Raw genomic sequence first — 20,945 nt, forward strand, 5'->3', positions numbered from 1 at the left:
TCGCTCCAGGCACGAAACACAGCACGCCGCGCAGCTGAAATATTCCACGGGAAGGCCCCGACGCTGGCCCGGGCTCAACCAAACCGTTGCCAGTCGTTCTCGCCCAGTCCCGCTTCGGACCTCAGCCCGATCGGCCCAGCCCTCAGAGCCAATCCTTGTCCCGAAGTTACGGATCGGTTTTGCCAACTTCCCTTACCTATATTTTTCTTTCGACTAGAGGCTGTTCACCTTGGAGACCTGCTGCGGATATGGGTACGGTCCGGCACGAAAATCACTACCTCTCACTCGGATTTACAAGGGCCGACGGGAGCGCTCCAGACACCGCAAGAGGAGCGGTGCTTTACGGAAACACCATCCCTATCTCCGGGCGAGCCGATTCCAGGGAGTCGAATCCTTACAAAAAAAGACAACTCTTCCCGGGACTCCCGCCGACGTCTCCGAGTTAAGACTAATAAAAACTGGTTAAGATTAAAAACTAAGTTAAAAATACTATTCAGGTGTAGTTCACGCGAGACATGAGGCGCTGGATTTCCCGAAGATAAATTGGACCGTTCGATGCGCATGCTTCATGTCAGGTCGAGTACTGGGTAAGATATTTACCATTACTAGCGTGACAGTTAGGACATCGTTGGGTTTGTGCCTTGCAATCGTCGTAAGAGTGATTGCCTCCGCAATAGGCACAAACGGGCCGGTGAGCCTGGCATTGGGCACCAACATGGCCGAAGTCCTGGCACTTGTAGCAGTGGGAGATGTTGATTCGCTCCCGAATACGGTGTCACGTGAAGTTAAGACTGTAAAAGATAATGATAAATTTTTGGTTGCACTTCCAGGATGCAATTGGTCCCTCGATTCGTGTCGAACTTCTTAATGACTCGGACATCGTTGGGATCAAGGTCAATGGTGGCTTGGTCGAGTAGGGCAGAGTGGATGTCTTCCAAAGAGAGTTCCTTGTCGATATCGTAGATGGTAAGTAACGGTAAGCGTGGCATTGGTGAGTGGCATTTGAAGGTCTCGGCCAGCTGGGCATCTTCCTTCATTCTACTTATTAACTCGTCTCTATCTTCTTTATGTAAAAGGGCCACAAAAAGCCCGTTATCCCGGCAAGATCTAAGCGCATTGACCCCGATTTTCAGTTGGCCCGGTTTAATCAGTCTCTGGAATTCCTTCTCGACTGCCTTGGAGGTTGAGTTCTCCTTACGTAAGTATACTAGTAATGTATTGTCCGTAGCAGGTTCTGGTTTGACTGGCGGCGGTACAACGCTAGGCGAGAATCCGGCTTCACGCTGATGGGCTGCAGATGCATGTACCATAGTGGCAAATGATGGAAAGGGTGGTGGTCGAAGAGATGGTTGGGCGGCAGGAACTTGTACAGGAGCTCATGGTACGGCTCGTAATTTCGATTGGTTGTCCAAGAGTCGATTCTTTTCAGCAACAGCCCTTCAACTCTGGCGCTAAAGGCAAGTAAGTAAAAGTCCATAATGAGGCAAATGACCTCCCTCCATAGAGCCTCACCACTTTCTTGTAAAGGAACGGTTAAGAGATACTTGTTCGAATTTCGAGCATGTATGAGTGTCTGAAATTGAGCTGTTAAGTCGGATAGCTTCTTAGTTGGCTGTATATCATGTAGCCCAGCGGAGGATTCTGGCCTAGAATCCCGTAGTTGATGCAAGGTACTGGTGGCGTTGTTCATTTTGACTAGTGTAGGGACTATGTTATTGATCATTGGCTTTGTACTGGCGATACCTTGCTTTGGATCGGTCTGTGAAGGAAGCTGTGACGTACTATTCGATAGAGTATTTAAACTCGTCTTGGTGGGAGGATTATTAGCTGTCGGAGCCAGTGGAGTAACATTACTAGTGTTAGCAGGAGTTCCAGACGGCGAACTGAAGACATTAGGACTCTTCGGTGGTGAATGTCTTTGTAGCTGTTTGTCTGGCTTGAATGGATTAATCGTCAGATCCTTGATGGGAGAGTCCTCGGGAACTATAGTGTCGTTGAGATTCATGACGAAGTACTTGTAAGTACCGGCGCGAGACTTATAAGTACTGCGAGCAGGTTGAAACCGGACCCTAGAGGGGTTTTAAACCGGCCGCGGAGACTTGACTTCCAGCGATACACGTAAGTTTAATTAATTAAATTTAAAAAGTTAAAATCCGAATAAATATACTTAGTTAAAAACCGGACCCCGAAGGGTTTTAAACCGGCCGGCGCGACATGTACTAAGTCAAGGCACGGCAAAATCGGAAGCCCGTTAAAAGTCCGGAACCGAAGAAATTTTCTAAGTTTTTAATACTTCCACAGCGCTAGGCTTAACAAAATATACTGCGCTAGGCTTAACAGCCTATACTAGAAATTTACAAGACCGGAGCACTATAAAGTGCGACTGCTCTCGACGAAAGAACACAGTCGACTGCTCTCCCGCCGTTCAACAGCCCTTGGTTGAATTTCTTCACTTTGGCATTAAGCAGCGGCCGAATTCAGCTGCCAAAGAAATCTCCTCCTACCTCTCCTAAGCTCGCTCATTGGTCAATCCAAATCAAACTTGAGGCTTTTCATTGGCAGTTGCGGTTTTGGGGCAAAACTCACGACTTGTAAGAGGTTGAAATTTTCGAGCAGACGACATTGACACGTGTCAAAATATGCACCAAATTCAAAGTAGTAATTTTAGAACTCCGCAAACCGTTCTGCATCATGAATCGGTTAATTGACCGGTTTTTTTGCTTTCTTTTTCCACCGGAACTTAGCAGACTACACTTCGTCGTTGCTAATGGCGGTAATGGCAGGCAATGGACTATATTGTTCTTGGTGTTGTTGACTTTAGAAAGAAAGACAACTAAATTATTGTTTTAAATAATGTTAGTTTAAAAATATAAGGCTTTGCGTTGTTATAATTTAAAAAATATGCCTTTGTTTTGTGGGAAAATGAAGTCGAACTCTGCCCGAAGTCGAAAATGATTTACACCGAGGCTTATGACGAAGAAAGTGCTCTGTAGACTGTAGTAAGTAGTAAAGAAAGATTTTAATGTTTCTGTTATTTACTTATTGTTTGGTTCTGTAAGATAAGTTTCAAGCAACAGAGGCACGCTAGTAAATGATTGGAACATGAAATGAGGCACCATCCCATAACGAAGGTATTTCGTCATTCATTGGCCATGACCAAGATAATTGTGTTTTTATACAAATATGATTGCCTAATCCTTATGGGTCATGAAAGCCTGATTCGATATACTTATAATATATATTCCATGACTGTCACAGCCATCTTCCCTGGCACTTGGCACCGTGAACCGTACCTATTTTAAAATCAAATCACCAACAGCGAAAGCAATTCTTCTACCTTTTATAAAGAAACTATTGCATTAATGTTCAACTGGTAAATAATGTTGTAGACATGTCTAACAAATAGAAATATTCATATGCTTTTCTTTTATTATAGATTTGTGGTAATGACATTTCTATCATTGACACTGGCAATGGCAATGGAGAATTATCTAGGGTATGCAATTCCTCTAAGGATATCTGCCAACATTGAAGTGTTGTAATCAACTTGCATATTAAGGTATTTACACTTTATTAGTTGAGCATGCTTTACTCTAAAGTATCCCTTTAAAGAAAAGGCTGGCATAGTTGTTGCAAGTATAAACTACCAACGAGTATGTGATTTGCGCATATACAAATATGAGGTGAGCTCTTTAAAGGTTTGTAAAAGATAAACAAATGAAACTTAACTAATTATTATTATGGGTATAAAGAATCAATTATAGGAAAATAAGTAATAGAGAGGAACCAATGTTGAGACTGAATGATGAGCTGTTACTAAAAACAGTTTCGCAACATTATTTAAATAAAACTGAGTTTATTTTGACTTTATCACATAGGATTCTCGATGTAAAACTGAGTTTATTTTGACTTTATCACGTAGGATTCTCGATGTAAATGAGTTTCTTATTTTCAATATCTATAAGACCATTTTATTAGACGGCCACTAAATGCACATCAATGGTATTATTTTCTGATTTAGGCAAATGTATACGTCTGTTGGAATGGTATTAGGATGAAGGAGGACTGGCATTCATGTGCATATGTTCTTGAGCATTGTTGTTTATCAATTATCATTGTGTTAATATAGGACCAATTGAAATTATGTATCGAACCTAAAATCCTATATATGGAAAAAAGACTTTTATTGATCATCTATGTCGCAGTTTTAAAAGAAGATTCCCCTTATTTGTATTTCCAATTGCACATTTCAACAAGTCACGAAGCATTTCTGAAACGGCAAAATATTTAAAATGACCTTCATTTTGCATATTCTATTCTAAAAACCTGCGTGTTTCAATTTAAACTTTAATTATTGATTTATTCGCTACTACCCCTTTATTGTTAAATCACAATTAAACGTACTAAAATGTGTTATGTCCTCTGCATCATTTAAAAAATGTGCCACTATAGGAACTAGTAAGCCTATTGGTGATTCTATGGTTATATTTTTATCTCAGTGCTCCGTCTTTAATGTTTGAGCACCCCTATGTATTTAAGGGAAGATGCCACGCAAAAATGAATTAAGACAATAAAACTGTAACATTTGAATGGGTAGGAAATAGGGAGTCAACATATTCTTGTGTTTCATTATTATTTCTCCAACAGTTCCATAAAAGTTGGACCTTTACTAACTACATATTTACATACATTGCTGGAGAATATCCGAATTCGAGTATAAGATAGCTAACAATTTACGGCATACTGACAAATGTCAAGTTCAAAACTGGGAATAAAGGTACATTTTAGGAGTTCATGGACGCAGCTGGTTGGGCCTCCAGTTTTACCGCTCTCCATTGTCGAAGCAGTCTTCTTTCATATATCGCCTTTCAAGATGCTCAATATCTTCTTGATCTCTTCCAACCAACAATCTTCCTCATTGACATCATTTAACCTACCTGTGATCCCTGATGTTTTATCCAGTTACCCTTCCTCTGCTGTGTGGTGTTTTGACAGTGAATGAAGTTATTAAAGTACATTGTCCCTGTATTGCTATCTTTAATTTGCTAAAAGAAACCTGTTAGTAACAGAAGAAAATGAAGAGAAATTCCTACTATAGAGGTCAAAAATGTCAAACACGTCATTACCACAAATCTATAATAAAAGAAAAGCATATGAATATTTCTATTTGTCAGACATGTCTACAACATTATTTACCAGTTGAACATTAATGCAATAGTTTCTTTATAAAAGGTAGAAGAATTGCTTTCGCTGTTGGTGATTTGATTATAAAATAGGTACGGTTCATGGTGCCAAGTGCCAGGGAAGATGGCTGTGACAGTCATGGAATATATATTATAAGTATAACGAATCAGGCTTTCATGACCCATAAGGATTAGGCAATCATATTTGTATAAAAACACAATTATCTTGGTCATGGCCAATGAATGACGAAATACCTTCGTTATGGGATGGTGCCTCATTTCATGTTCCAATCATTTACTAGCGTGCCTCTGTTGCTTGAAACTTATCTTACAGAACCAAACAATAAGTAAATAACAGAAACATTAAAATCTTTCTTTACTACTTACTACAGTCTACAGAGCACTTCTTCGTCATAAGCCTCGGTGTAAATCCTTTTCGACTTTGGGCAGAGTTCGACTTCATTTTCCCACAAAACAAAGGCATATTTTTTAAATTATAACAACGCAAACCCTTATATTTTGTAAACTAACCGTATTTAAAACAATAATTTAGTTGTCTTTCTTTCTAAAGTCAACAACACCAAGAACAATATAGTCCATTACCTGCCATTACCGCCATTAGCAACGACGAAGTGTAGTCTGCTAAGTTCCGGTGGAAAAAGAAAGCAAAAAAACCGGTCAATTAACCGATTCATGATGCTGAACGGTTTGCCGAGTTCTAAAATTACTACTTTTTTTTTTTTTCTTTTTCCACCTATTAACACTAGTGCTTAGCCGTTAGGCCTTGAGCACCAGGAAGAATGGAGCGGGAGACCCTACGCGGCCCAGCACTGACGGGGGCCGCTAGGTCGTATGTGTATAAGCAGGGAAGGAAATGAGGTTTACTTGGGAGGTGACGGAAGGTGAAATTGGGGTAAGGCACCTCCGGCGGACACGGGACAGTCGGCACCTATAGGGTAGGATCGCCGACATGTGTCGTATTCCCTCAATCTTTGCCGCCCAGAAGCTTGGCTTACAGGAGTGCGCCACACTCCCGGCCAATTACTACTTTGAATTTGGTGTATATTTTGACACGTGTCAATGTCGTCTGCTAGAAAATTTCAACCTATCACAAGTCTTAAGTGAGTTTTGCCCCAAAACCGCCACCGCCAATGAAAAGCCCTAAGTTCGATCCTCACCGACCAATCAGCGAGCTTAAGTCTGGAGGAGGAGCATACTTTTTCTGCAGAATTCGGCCCCAGAATACGGCCGCAGAAGAATTTTAATCAAAAACGTTTTTTGCGATGCGTTTTATTCGACTTCGAATAAAAAATTATAATCCATGCGTTTCTTGATACATATGTGGTTTTGGTTTCTTTTATCGATTAGTATTTGGACGAATAACCGCCAATATTATTTTTTACGATAAACTTTGATCTTTTTTAAATTGTTATAGCTCTAAATTAACGAAAAAGGCAAAGTTTAAATAAATTGACAAATAATTGTAATTAAAAACATGATAATGGTATGAACTATTAATAAAAACATTGGTAATTGTCAATGTTATCAGAAGTATATAATACTTCTCTTGGAGAGAAGTGTACCACAAAACGTGGTAACATGAGAGCATAAAAAACAAGGTTTCTAAACTGAATCACATACACGATAAATAGTATCGTCATCATTACTCTATTAGCACTTGACTCTTTCCCAAGGCGTGCACTGTTAAAAAATGTTGTCCAAAATTGGATGTAAAAGGATCCAAACGGCTGACTCTGAGACACCACAGTTTTTATCTATTTTTGGATAATGTAACTAGTGTCCAAAAACGGAGGGTCGAATGATTAGCCTGATTTGGAGTCTCATCCAAAATTGGATCCAGAATCATTTATAAAGGGATCAATTAGTACCCAGAAATGGTCAGGATATAATCCACACATCAATCAAGCCCACATTGGACAAATTTCTAACCTATATCGTTCTAATATCAAGCCCATGTTGAACGAATATCTAACCGATCTTGGTTTAATATCGAGCCCACATTGGTGTAATATCGAGACCATATTGGTGTAATATCAAACCGACGTTGGAAAATTGTCGAACAATATTGGACTCATATGAAGCCAATGTAGAGGCTTGATTTTTTCCTTCACCGAGTGATGATTGTTTTGGAAAAGTTCTGTTCTCGACGTCTCCATCTGTCTGTGTGTTTGTGTGTCTGTCTCCCTGTTGTTACACCCCAGGGGATCGCGTTCGCAGTTTCCTAATCTAAACAACTGGGTTCTCAAATTCCGGATCGTATTCACAGTTCACGGATATCTGAAAAACTGTACTGACCACAATTCTATTAACTGTCATCACGAATCTTACTTCACCATTTTAAGGTCTTTCAGACGCTCGCGAAAGTGGCATACTCTAGGAAAAACGTCTCTTTAAACGATACAACTTGAAGTTAGATAAATAACTTCTGATAAAAATAATTAAAATCATATCATTTTATAAATTTTTTGAGAAAAACCTCTCTCAACCGAAAAATATGTAGTCAAAGTTTATAAAGGACGAGTAACGAAGATTGGTTATGAAGTCGATAGATTGCATACATTTATTAGTTTGTATATAGCTTACTTTCCACTTGACCGAAAACACGACGGAAACACTGCGTAAGTACCTCTACGGTAAAACATCTTCCGCAGAACGGACAGAATCGGTGTTCTATTTTTGACACAGAGGCCGACGTAAAATTATTTTCATAACCAATCAAAATTCGTTTCGAGATGAAGCTTCTGTTGACGTCATATTAGGGGAGTTTTTATCGCCGCTTTGAGGTTTTTTCAACTCGCCAGTCGCCATTGCCACATTTGCATGTTATGAACTTTTCAGTCTGAATTCTCTAATCGTGTCGTATGTGTGAACCGAACAAAAATCTTGCCTTCGAAGGGCTGCGTAAAACTCAATTTTATGACGCAGCGCTTAAGTTTTCGGTCGTCAATTTCGGTCTAGTGGGAACCTAGCTTAAAGCGAAAAATTGAGACTTTACTACATTGTACCATGAAACTCTTTCCAAATTAATACAGGATGAGTATTGATATCGTTAGTTAAAAAAACGGAATAGAGAAGTCGTTTAGAAGTAAATGATCATTGATCAAAAGATGTTTCAAGTGTGACTCTCTGAAATATAGTATACGGTAGGGACGAGTGGATTTTTACTTCTCCTGAGAGACAGGCTTTGTACCTAACATGTGTGTGTGTGTGTCAGGCACTTTCACCCCAGGGGACCGCGTTCGCAGTTTCCGAATCGAAGCAAATGTGTTCGCCATTTCCGGACCGCATTCACAGTTCCCGGAAAATTCAAAACTTGAGGCTATCCACAATTCGCCTGGCCACTATTACTTCATCTGACTAGTCAATTATCCATTCCACATGAACACCAATCTGTATACATTGGCTTCTAACACCACCATCTTCTGGTATTTGCTTTTGTCCATCCCACATGGACACCAGTCTGTACACCTGGCTTCTACACCACCATCTTCTGGTCTTTGTTTTTGTCCGTCCCATATGGACACCAGTCTGTACACTTGTCTTCTACACCACCATCTTCTGGTCTTTGTTTTTGTCCATCCCACATGGACACCAGTCTGTACACCTGGTTGCTACATCACCATCTTCTGGTCTTTGTTTTTGTCCATCCCACATGGACACCAGTCTGTACACCTGGCTTCTACATCACCATCTTCTGGTCTTTGTTTTTGTCCATCCCACATGGACACCAGTCTGTACACCTGGCTTCTACACCACCATCTTCTGGTCTTTGTTTTTGTCCATCCCACATGGACACCAGTCTGCACACCTGGCTTCTACACCACCATCTTCTGGTCTTTGTTTTTGTCCATCCCACATGGACACCAGTCTGCACACCTGGCTTCTACTCCATCGTCATCGTTGGGTTTAAGACATTCGCGGCGATCAGCTAGGGTTACGAGAAACGTCTAGCCTCCCTAAGGTGTGATCGTCCACCGAAGGTTTTCGCAATTGCGGTTGTTCTTGCTTTTAGCTGTAGTTCGACACCCTTATATACTACCTATTTGAGTATGGTGAGGCAACCGGCGTATGCTTCATTTTAAACGCCAATATTAGTCAAGTCTCTCAAGAATGTTTAATTGTTCTTTATCAAGACGATGTAACGCTCAATAAGGCGAACAACTAACGAAGAAAATATTTAATATTAGTTATATTTATTTTAATATTTAAGATAATCTTGTTTCTCAATTCAAAATTAAAACGGAAAGAGTTAAAAAGCAGTCTATTTTTTTGTCTGTGTGTGTCTGTCCGTTGTCACACTAGTGCGCCGAGTTAGCAGTTCGCTTTGTTTTGATGTGTTAAGAAATCCTACAGAACCTTAATATTCACTTTTTCCATAATATAAAGTGAATATGTGGAAATCTTTTTCGTAATTACGATGCATTTAGTACTTTTGTAGCTTTAAAGCTCTGTTTCATTTTGATATTCCAAGGGTGATTTCTAATATTGTTATTTGAAATGGATGTTTATATATTACTAAAGCTATACTACATCTGTTTATAGCATAATCCTTTCTATAGTGATTTCAAGAAGAACGCAACTATATAGGTCTATTGAACTTTTATTTGTCAATAGGCCTAGTGAACCAAAAAGTAAACGCTTGGGTTTGGTTTTCGTTTCTGTAATGCAGAGACATTAACGGTTCAGAGTGAACCGAAAGTTAATACACTGTTAAATAATTAGGCTTAGATTTTATAAACATGGTGGAAATCTGGGCCGCGTTCAGCAGAGCTCAGCGCTGTTAGCAGTGTCCTACAGGACGGGATTTTGTTTTTGAATTTGACGTCACGGACGGTGCTTAGCGCTGAGCCAGCGCGGTCTTCATAGAAAATCGTCGGGTTTTTGGAAAACGTGACGTAAAACGCGTAGTTCTCAGCTTGGCGAAAGAATATGGAGGAATTAATACAAATAGCTCTTGCTGATTCTGATCGGATTATAGCTATTTAATTGGCGTGAAACCAGTTGATCACGCGAGAATTTTAAGAGACATGTTACTTTCTAATTTTAATTATAAAAGTTGTTGTTATCTATCTCTTTAAATATGTTATCATACAACTTTTGTTAAGCCTTGGTATCTTGCACGCTTTATTGCGCTAGCGTCATTTTTAAAACACCGATGACCGGAGAAAAGCTATGACGACGGATCTCACCGGTAAACGTTTTCCAAAATCCGCTGTCATTTTGGGGAGCTCTGCTGGACGCAGCCCAGACCAGTGAAAGGTCTGATCGTAATCGGATTATAGCTTGGTGTTTTCATGCTTTTTATGGTGCGCATTTACTTTCAGTGTGTGTAGTCACAAATAAGCTTTGATGTTATGTAACGTTAACAGTCATGTTGACAAACTAAGAAAATCGTTGAGGTGAAACGAGAGGATAGTGTTTACATGGCAACCCTGTTGTGAATATGGCTTTGAACATAGAGGTAGAGGGTATACAGTTGAGGAGTAGAAAATTGGGCCTTTACAAAAACGTAAAGGTAATATCCCTCCAAAGTTTTAGCTCTTCATTTCCCGTTTTTCCCCCCATCGGATGATTTTAATGTGTACAAGTATATCCTTATTGGATGTAAAATGTCGTCTGATTTACAGTATATTTGCTATGCTTTGTATACTGCTTTAATATTTCATAAATTTTAACTTCAGTATTTGTTCTTAAAAAAATAAACATTTCCATATCTGGGTAAGTAAGTTTGTTAATAGTCCTCCTCGGAGAGGTAATATTTTGGTTTTCCCAACTTGTTTCGTTATAAACTTATGATTTAACGAACTGTTAAGATAAAATTTCATATTTCCTAAGACAGATAAGCTTCTACTCCTTTCATCTTACTCCCAGTTAGATTTAACCTTGTTAAAACATAATCAGATGAATTTGAGTTACAATGTCGTAAAATCCTGTGCATACAGTTACCTAGGAGTGATAGAGACATTTTTAACGATGCCTAGAGATGATAAACTTAAGCGAAATTGTTTTACGTTTGAATAAAAATACCGCTTCCAGTAGTGGGTTTATAGTACTCCTTGTTTGTGTAAGATTAGTGTAGGTGTAGAGAGTAATCATTATAAACGCTTAAAAATATATTTTCAAAAATGAAGAATATAGAACATTTATTTTGTATCAAAAAATATTTTGGTGCTAAGATTGCTTTAGAAAAATCCAAACGGCTAGGTATAGGTAAAAAAGACATGTGTAAGCTATTTGTAGATGAGATAATGTTTTACATGTTTTAAATGAGGCTAAAACTTCCACTATTGTGTCTAAAAAAGTGTTGGCAACGGAATTGCGGTAGATATGATAGCGCCCTATTTGCGAAAAAAACCTTTTTTTAAACAGTTGAATCACTCTATGATGATAGAATTTCAAAGGCAGAAGTTAAACGTTAAATTTGCTCGATTAATTTTGTTCGGAAAATAATATATTTAAGCGCTACGTATTACTGAAGAAGATTGATTTTGCCAATCTTTGTGAGTATTTAACTGTTTAATAATTATTTTGTTAAGTGGGAGCCTAGCTTATGTGTGATTGGGTTGTGGCTTCCATGTTTTGGGGACATTTGCTTTTTGTGTGGCGAGGTATGATTCAGCTTTGATATGGACAAATGTTACAAATCATACTGGTAGACTAAGAATACGGTTGAGGTATAGCGAGAGAGTAGAGTTTCCACAGCAATTGAGAGATATTGAAAAGGCTTGAACAATTGACTATTTGGGTCATTCCTATTTTAGAGGCCGTTTTCCGTAGTGGTAAATTTTTTAGTAGGATGGTAGTAAAAATAGTAGTATTCCCCCTACATGGAAAAGCAAAACCTATGATGGAGAAAATAGTATGAATTGCTACATAGTGCCGACTAACCATAAATTGCCGCCTTTTCCAAAATATTGCTGACTAACCATAAATTGCCGCCTTTTCCAAATTATTTCTGACTAACCATAAATTGCCGCCTTTTCCAAAATATTGCTATATTACTGTCTTTTTCCGTGTAAAGAGGCGCATACTTAGCCTTTCGTTAATAAACAGGAAAAATGAAATGGGGTAATGCACGGGTACAATTACACTGGCCGCTCAACTGGTATATTCCCATTGGACCGAATCCCATTGGACCGAAACCGCGAGTTGGTTTTTTATGGTGAATATATTTAAATTTCCAGCCCAATGGCGGGTTTCTGCTGAATGGGAATTTATTTGAAAGAATTAGTTAATTAAATGTCTGTGAGGATTTCGAATCACCGCAGCAGAATATCAGCCTTTTAATTCAGAGGCTCGGGTTCAAACCCAGAGAAGGAAATTGTAGGTTTGGTTAGGTCAGGTCAGGGTTAGGTTAGGTTAGGTCAGGTCAGGGTTAGGTTAGGTCAGGTCAGGGTTAGGTTAGGTTAGGTTAGGTTAGGTTAGGTTTGGTTAGGTTAGGTTTGGTTAGGTTAGGTTAGGTTAGGTTAGGTTAGGTTAGGTTAGGTTAGGTTAGGTTAGGTTAGGTTTGGTTTGGTTAGGTTTTTGCGCTTTTCAACGATAAATAATAATGTTAACCAATTCGTCAGTGCTGTGTTTATTTCCAAAACATTATAAGTTACAAAAGCAAATAATTTTTTTTATATTGTAATGTGAAAATTCGTAGCAACGGCATCAAGTAGAGCCAGAGCGATTTCAACTTTTGATAAATGTGCGTTTTTCAAGGATTCGTTGTAGATTATAATTGAATTTGAATATCTCAAATTGAATTCTGCATATTTTTTCATTGGTGGTTTTAAAGGCTTTCCTACGTCTCGATCCAATTTGCATCCATGATATTCAACTTGTAGATCCTGAATTGCTTGAAGAAATGGGTAAAGCGAAGGCTTGGAGTTGAATTTCTGATTAAGCTTGTGATGAAATCCTTCCAGATGATTGTTTGTTCTTAATCGGAAATTGGAAAAGTGGTTCCACATATTTCGGGTATGCTGTTTGCTATACAAACCACGTTTCAACGAAATAATTGAGGAACCTTTCCACGTTCGGCTTCTTTGTTGGAAAATCATTTTGAATATGTAGCCAGAGATCATCCTGGTCGTCTAGTGGAACTAGCGCAAATGCCATCAACCGTTTTACCATTCTTCGTACGTCCTCATCGCTCTTGTAAAGGGTGGATAGGCCTTTAGAATTAATAGCTCGCCACACGGCCTGAGTGAAATGGAAATAACAACCTTTGATAGTAGCACCGGCGAATTTTTCGGTAACACTTCCAATCATGCCGCTTTCGAAGTCTATCTGGAATTTCTTTGGGTTGAATGTAAGGCCACGTTTAGTTGTTTCTTGAGATATAATATCAAATAGTCGATTATACACGTTTTTGGTGTGTCCAGGTAGAAGGGCATAAACCAAAGGAAGCATAATTTGGTTGTAGGAAGCATGAATACCGTACAGTTGAGCAAATTGACTTGGACAGGCATAATGGGTTCCATCCATGAATAAGCAGTCCGCTTGACAAAGAATTCTTAAAAATTCCTCAGAGGCAAAAACTAGGATCTTGTCATCTGTACCATTATCCGCAACTAGGAACCTTTCCCCAGACTCTCCGAATGTCTTCCATTCACCTTCTAAATGTATGTCACGGCGATGTAATGGGTTCGCAGGTAAGTGAGCGGAACGACGTCTGTATAGCACTGACCGCACCGACTTGAATTCCGGCAAAATAGCATGGGTTTCAATCTCTCTGCTCCCGCTAGCAGTCGTTTGACGCTTCGTTTGTTGGTTCGCATCGTTGAAAATATCACGAACCTGTTTTCGTTTATTTCTTGGAGAATTTACCTGTTTTATCATTTCAGCTTTGGCTTGCATCTTTCCTATAATGTTGGAATCAGCATCGTGAGATGGGTGATTTAACGGGGCTGCACTTTTTATTTCGCCATTCACTTCTATTATTCGAACCTTACAGGAGGAATTTCGACATTTGTAGTAATTAGTTTTATCCTTTCTCTTACTCAATTGGAACAAGTAGCCATTGTTAATGTAAAGAAAGCCGCCTTTGTTAGCAATTCTCTCCATTATCAATTACTCTTAAAATTAAATTTTGCATTTCCAACATCAATATATATACAACGAAAACAGTAGGGTAAAAAAAATTCCTTAAAAAAAGTGAAAACGTTTGCTTTTTAAATTTTGATATATATTTTTTCAAAACCGCACATTTGGGCTGTTTTCGGTTGAACGGGAAACGCGTTCGGTCGAATGGGATTCGGTCGAATGGGACACAAGCGCTCAACTAGGCGTCAGTAGTGGCCTACTTGAGAGGCCAGTAGAGAATAAACAAGCAAAATGGAATCATGGACTATTACACTGGCCGCTCAACTAGGCGTCAGTAGTGGCCTACTTGAGAGGCCAGTAGAGAATAAACATGCAAAATGGAACCATGGACTATTACACTGGCCTCTCAATTAGGCGTCAGTAGTGGCCTACTTGAGAGGCCAGTAGAGAATAAACAAAGAAAATGGAACCATGGACTATTACACTGGCCGCTCAACTAGGCGTCAGTAGTGGCCTACTTGAGAGGCCAGTAGAGAATAAACAAGCAAAATGGAACCATGGACTATTACACTGGCCGCTCAACTAGGCGTCAGTAGTGGCCTACTTGGGAGGCCAGTAGAGAGACTATAGACACCTGTATGAGAGGCCAAGGTGTCGGGAAGTTGCTTTTGTGACATAATTTATATCTATTTTGAGCGCATTTAGAGTCAAAATGGATTTTATTTTTTGGAAATATTGTAGAGAAGATTATAATAAACGCGGTTCTGGTGCTCGAAAACCTCTTAGTGAAAAGCGATTATTATATTTCACAAAAACGTCTGTATCTACTGCTTGAATATTATGGCCTCCAAAACCGATTTAATACCCCATACATTTATACAAATTGAAAACTTTCTGCCTTTTCCAGAAGTTTTTAATTGGTCATACGACTGACTTGTAAATGCAGTTTCATACTGCGTTTAAGTCGATCAAATGGCCTACTTTGTATGCAGTTTTACACTGCATGCCAGAACTACCCTCACTTTAACGGGTATAGTTCTGCATGTAAGAACTGCTCTAGCGACAGGGGATTTCGTTCCCTCAAGGCGGAACCTTGCTATAAATATAGCATTAATCACTAATAATAATCATGAATTAAATATACAGTAAAACCACATGAAAGCGTTTTAGTCAGATTTTAGTTATCCATAGTATTTTCTCCCTCATCGGTTTAGCTTTTCCGTTTTAGGAAAAATACTACTATTTTTACTACTATCCTACTAAACAAATTTCCCACTATCGAAGGCGGCCTCTAAAATAGGAAAGATTCGACTATTTTAAAATTGAATTCCAGCACTTGCAAAGAATTAAAAAAAGCGATAGATGCATATATTTAGGTTGTTTAAGGGGTAGTGATAGTCATCTCCACTCGGAGAGGTAATATTTTGGCTTTCCCAACTTGTTGATTTTCAAATTGTGGCGATTATGATTTCTCTATAACAATGCATTGCGAATGCACTATGCACATATGAGTGAACGCACTGAAGGGATAAATTGTGTTTAGGTGATATTTCTCATTCACTGGTGATTTTAAAGGTGGAAAGGCTGATAATTCATCTATAACAGTACAATGCGAATGCAGTGTGAAAATATTAATTAAAAAACAGTAATAAATGTATATCTTTTATGAACACCACAATTTGTCATATTGCCTTACCGTAAATGAGAGATTTCATTCTCTCTTCAAAATTCGTCACACTTTAAGTCATGAATATTCTAAGAATCCGAACAAGTTTCTATAGAATAAAAAGTTCGGGGTTTACACAAAGAAAGAACTCAAGTTGGGTGTTTTACCGAATTCTCTCTCTTTCAAATGCTTCTGGGCAAAAGTCCATGTTATAAATCTAAAAGAGTATGTTGTAAACTCATCCAGTGGATAATCACTATAACTATCTCTTTTTTAGCCACATCGTTTGATGTACAAAAAGTCATTGCCAATTTTAAAAGGGATTGGGATTATTTAGTGGTTCAAAGCAATCATTTTAGCACTGTTAAAAGCTACGCGTCGAGGGGCTATTCACTACTGAAGATTTTCTTTCATTAGTGATTTTTATTGATGCTTTTAAATGTGATAGAGATTTATTGATGATTTAAAATGGATGGGGTTTAAGGGTAACTAATAGCTATTCCAAAGATGGAATTTTCTCGATAGATGTAGCCTTACAAACGCTGCTGGCCCATTGGGCCGAATCCCATTAGACCGAATGTCCCATTGAACCGAATCCCGTTGGACCGAATATAGCCAAAATGTGCGGGTTTATTATCTTAAAATTTTCTTTGCTATTAAAAGATATATTTTTAACACCGTATTTTAAAACCGAGTTAAAAAAAACCTCTTTTGGTTTAAAGAAAATACCCTTGTCCTTAAGCTTGCGTCTATCAATACACTTCCCTATATAATTAATGATACTGTGATGGTCAAATCCAAAGTTTAAAAGGATGCCTCTATTGTAACCGAGCTGAATAAAACCCAACCTGAAATGACCCGTAAAACAATCAATATTTTGGAAAAGGCATATATTTATTGTTCAAGGAACTTACTAAATGCAGCGTTAATTGCTCCAGAATCTTTATAAAAAATAATTTGTTGGAAAAGGCCCGCTTTTATTATGCAAGGACCTCAATGAAAATAAAAATATTATGGAAAATCGGAAATCCTACCACTTCCAATCCTAACCTAACCTAACCTAGCCTAACCTAACCTAACCTAACCTAACCTAAGCTGATCTAATCTAACCTAACCTAACCTGATCTAACCTAACCTAACCAAACGTAACCTAACGTAACCTTACCTAACCTAACCTAACCTAACGTAACCTAACCTAACCCAACCCAACCTAACCCAACCAAACCCAACCTAACAAAACATAACCTAACCTTACCCTACCTAACCCAACCTACCAAAACATAACCTAACCAAACCTAACCCAACCTACCAAAACATAACCTAACCAAACCTAACCCAACCCCACCAAACCTAACCCTAATCTAACCTAACCTAACCCAACCAAACCCAACCTTAATCTAACCTAACCTAACCCAACCAAACCCAACCTAACCTTACCCTACCTAACCCAACCTAACAAAACATAACCTAGCCTAACCTAACCCAACCCAACCCAACCTAACCCAACCCAACCCAACCTAACCTAACCTGATTTGACCTAACCTTAACCCTCTAAAATATTACCGTAATTTTAATAAAATATACGCAAAATATTTCAAATACTCAAAGGCCATTATTGCAATAGCCTTTTTTATTACTTTATAGTTTCCCACACTGTCTAACGTAACTGCAATTAAGTTCAAATGAAATTAATAATCAATTGCATGGAACTATTATTACGTAGGTTACTTTTTCTTTCGGGGAATCCATCCAAGGACTATCGCACGGTAGTCCGATACTCTTCCACTGCGCCACGGTGAGACGAAAGTTCCTATCGCTAAATTAACTTATATAGCCTTATAAGTAATAATAATATTCCTAATAAAAAATCCCAATAGACCGAAACCGCACGAACGGCGGGATTTAAAATCATATTTCAGATAAAATCGGTCGATTGGGAATTCGGTCGAATGGGATTCGATTCAATGGGAGGACACCTTACAAACGATGGGGGCTCTAATTTGGCCGGGGCCATCTTGTTAAACTTCTTTCATAAATAAAGTACAACATTATATGCTTATGAAAATCAATGTTATTGGATATAAGTTAAATGTAATTAACGATAATTAAGTACTTCTCTAAGCAATTAGAAATAGATCAACCCCAAATGTATGACGGTAAAGCAAAAATAAAATTATTCAAATTTTAATTACATTAAGACTGAAGTACAGATATTATATAAAAAAGTCTTGATTTGGACCTTTGGACCAAGGCCGAAAAAACAAACGATATGTGTGAGGTTTATCATTTAACTGAAGTTCAGATATTGCAATTGTTTAAGTTATTTTTATCCATTTAATCCTTAATCAATATTAAATTCAATCAACTGCTTTTACTGTTAATCGATCCATTCCCTTTAAATTAATTGAAAAAATTACATATCTACGCTTTTTCAAGAACAATTACATTTTCCGAAAACATTTTATAATGAAATTAATTATTTTGAATGGACTTCATGTCGACGATTACTAACTTGAAAGCATCTTGACGGGCATAGTTTTAATTAAGGCTGGCTTGACAAATTTTGAAGTTTGCACCAAAAACGTTTAAATCTGTAGTAGGTTTCTGAGAAGATTGATGTTCAAGAAATTATAATAAATAACTTATTTTGCTCAAACTTATTTATAAACTAATGACGTCCTCATAAGACAAAGCAACAACGTTGATCCTGTGTGGTTTTTTTTAGTAGGTGGCACTCTGTAGCACACGAAAAATATATTATTTTATTTTAATGTATGCGCTTTTGATTTAACTCCCCCCCAATCCTTCATATTCCCAATATATACAATTTTACAATCACCAGTGATCCAGTGTATGGGTTATCTGAGCCGTCGCAACACACTCAGCCAATATTATCATATAGTTCGAAACCTTTCCACATTAGTGAACGGTTCATGACTCTCCGGACTTGCCCGCCAACCTTATTAACCTAAAAGTATAAAACATTCGTGTACATGAATGATTACGGTTGTGGATTGACACTCGCTAGCGCCTGAAGGACCGATCACTCAGTGTAATCGGTGTTCATTTGTAAGTTAGTGGACCATTTTGGAAATTACATACAGATAATTAAAACACAGGGGTGATGCCACCATTGAGGTCTTCTCTCTCTCTTGCCTAGAAGCACCGCTATAGGCAGTGAGAGTTGACTAGCCTCTTGCCTGTAGTGAACTTTGGCAGAGTCTGGCGGTGACCCTTGGTGTGAGGGAGAATATCCCAATGGTGGCCTCGCCCCAGTGTGTTTTCCGAATTACTGTCATCAAATAACTTTGATGGAAGGCCTTTAGTACAAATGAAAACATAAATAGTACAAATACCAAATAACAAGGAATATATATACATAATGTCTTACCAGAATAAAAATTTCTTGAACACACCCTCTGATTTTTAACAGAGCTTGGGCTAAGGGTCTGCTTCTTTATCCATTCTATGCGTCTTTTTTCAGACAATACTTTAGTTTTACTACATTGATTACTAATCACACAAGGAATATTAAAAAAGCGAAGCTCAGGATATTTTTTCTGCTTTTATGACAACTACTCACAAAGCAAACTCTATACATAATTCAATCAGCAGTCAACTCAAATTGAAAAGCGGCAAATATAATTGCCGCGGTTTGCTTTGGTATAGGGTTTGTATCTTAAACATTTGAACGTAAGATGGCGCTGCAATATGATTTGAAATCAAGATGACAAAGTCCGCTGGTAAAATAGTTCTTATTGATATTTAATTGATTATTTATTTCTTCTATATCAACATCGCTCCGTAGTAAAACATTTAGAGATGGGCCGATACCAGTTTTAACCGATACCGATATCATTCGATACTTGGGAAACCGATTCGTACCGATACCGATATTTTACCCGATCCTTCGAATAAACCGATATTAAACCGATACCGATAAATTAATCGACATCAATAATAACAATAAATAAGAAAATAGATGCTAAAATATAGGTTGGAAAACACTAACTTTATTTTGATAATAATCACAGTTTGTAACTTATTCCAATATGAGCATTTGAAGTAGACTAGATATGTAAAACAATTTTGAGAATTTCTTATATTTTTGGAAATTTTCTCAACTGTATGTATATCACAGAAAAACACTTTTTCCCGTTGTTAACAGGCGTTCAACTTGAAGATCAGGCATTCAATGAAATAATACTATAGTCTGTCAAACGAAAGAAGAGCCCTGAGAAATTTGTCCAAATTGGTGTCGCCACCATCGACCCCATCAACTTGTTTTGTTTTGTCAATAGTCGTCTGTAATATAGTCTGCTATAAACAGATAGGCTTAATCGCAATAGAACCAATAAATTTTGCTATATATATTTACTATGTTTATGTTTCATGATTTTTTTACGATCATCGAGTATTAAAGAATATAAAACAAAATTAACGACAAGACACCAGTTTTATCTTTGTTGAACTAGCTTTGCAATATATTTTAATGACATAAGTTAAAGTACTTGTCCATAACCACAAGTCTAAGTAGTTCAGCATCAAAGCGTCTTCAGTCCACGTCTTCATCAGAGTCTTCGCTGTCTTCTTGCATATTAATTTTAAGAGGTTCAATTGTGGTTTCGATGATGGAATCTTTTTCCCAATACTCATGCATTATATTCTCGACGTGAACTTTATGAAATAATAAAGCGTCACAAGTCCAGAACCCTGAAGTACGAAATTGACGGGGTTGCTAAAAGTAGAGGTCACACGGTAGTGAGGATTACACCGTACCATTGCCAGTTTAACCCGATTGAACTAATATGGGCACAAGTGAAGAACGACGTTGCGAAGCAGAATTCTGGTTTCAAACTCTCGACGGTCAAAGATGCAACATTGAGGGCCATTGAACGTGTGACACCAGAGAATTGGCGTAAGGCAATAGAGCACGTCGAGAATATAATGCATGAGTATTGGGAAAAAGATCCCATCATCGAAACCACAATTGAACCTCTTAAAATTAATATGCAAGAAGACAGCGAAGACTCTGATGAAGACGT

The 20,945-nt window shown here is 38.1% G+C and overlaps 2 long non-coding RNA genes across 2 annotated transcripts; one reads left to right on the plus strand and one right to left on the minus strand.

Moving 5' to 3' along the window:
• Nucleotides 1-4,493: 4,493 nt before the first annotated feature.
• On the minus strand, nt 4,494-5,917 carry LOC149662729 (uncharacterized). Its single transcript, XR_016368651.1, has 4 exons — nt 5,787-5,917; nt 5,571-5,709; nt 5,197-5,510; nt 4,494-5,056 (listed from the first exon to the last, which is right to left on the minus strand). It is a non-coding gene; the product is annotated as an uncharacterized LOC149662729 (long non-coding RNA).
• A 4,448-nt stretch (nt 5,918-10,365) lies between these two features.
• On the plus strand, nt 10,366-10,704 carry LOC149662730 (uncharacterized). The gene is made up of 2 exons (XR_016368652.1): nt 10,366-10,463; nt 10,529-10,704. It is a non-coding gene; the product is annotated as an uncharacterized LOC149662730 (long non-coding RNA).
• The last annotated feature ends 10,241 nt before the right edge of the window (nt 10,705-20,945 follow it).

Source organism: Phalangium opilio, unplaced genomic scaffold (assembly GCF_054372755.1).
Source record: "Phalangium opilio isolate 3A_F unplaced genomic scaffold, DU_Popi_V2 ptg000063l_1, whole genome shotgun sequence".
Classification (NCBI taxonomy): domain Eukaryota; kingdom Metazoa; phylum Arthropoda; class Arachnida; order Opiliones; family Phalangiidae; genus Phalangium; species Phalangium opilio.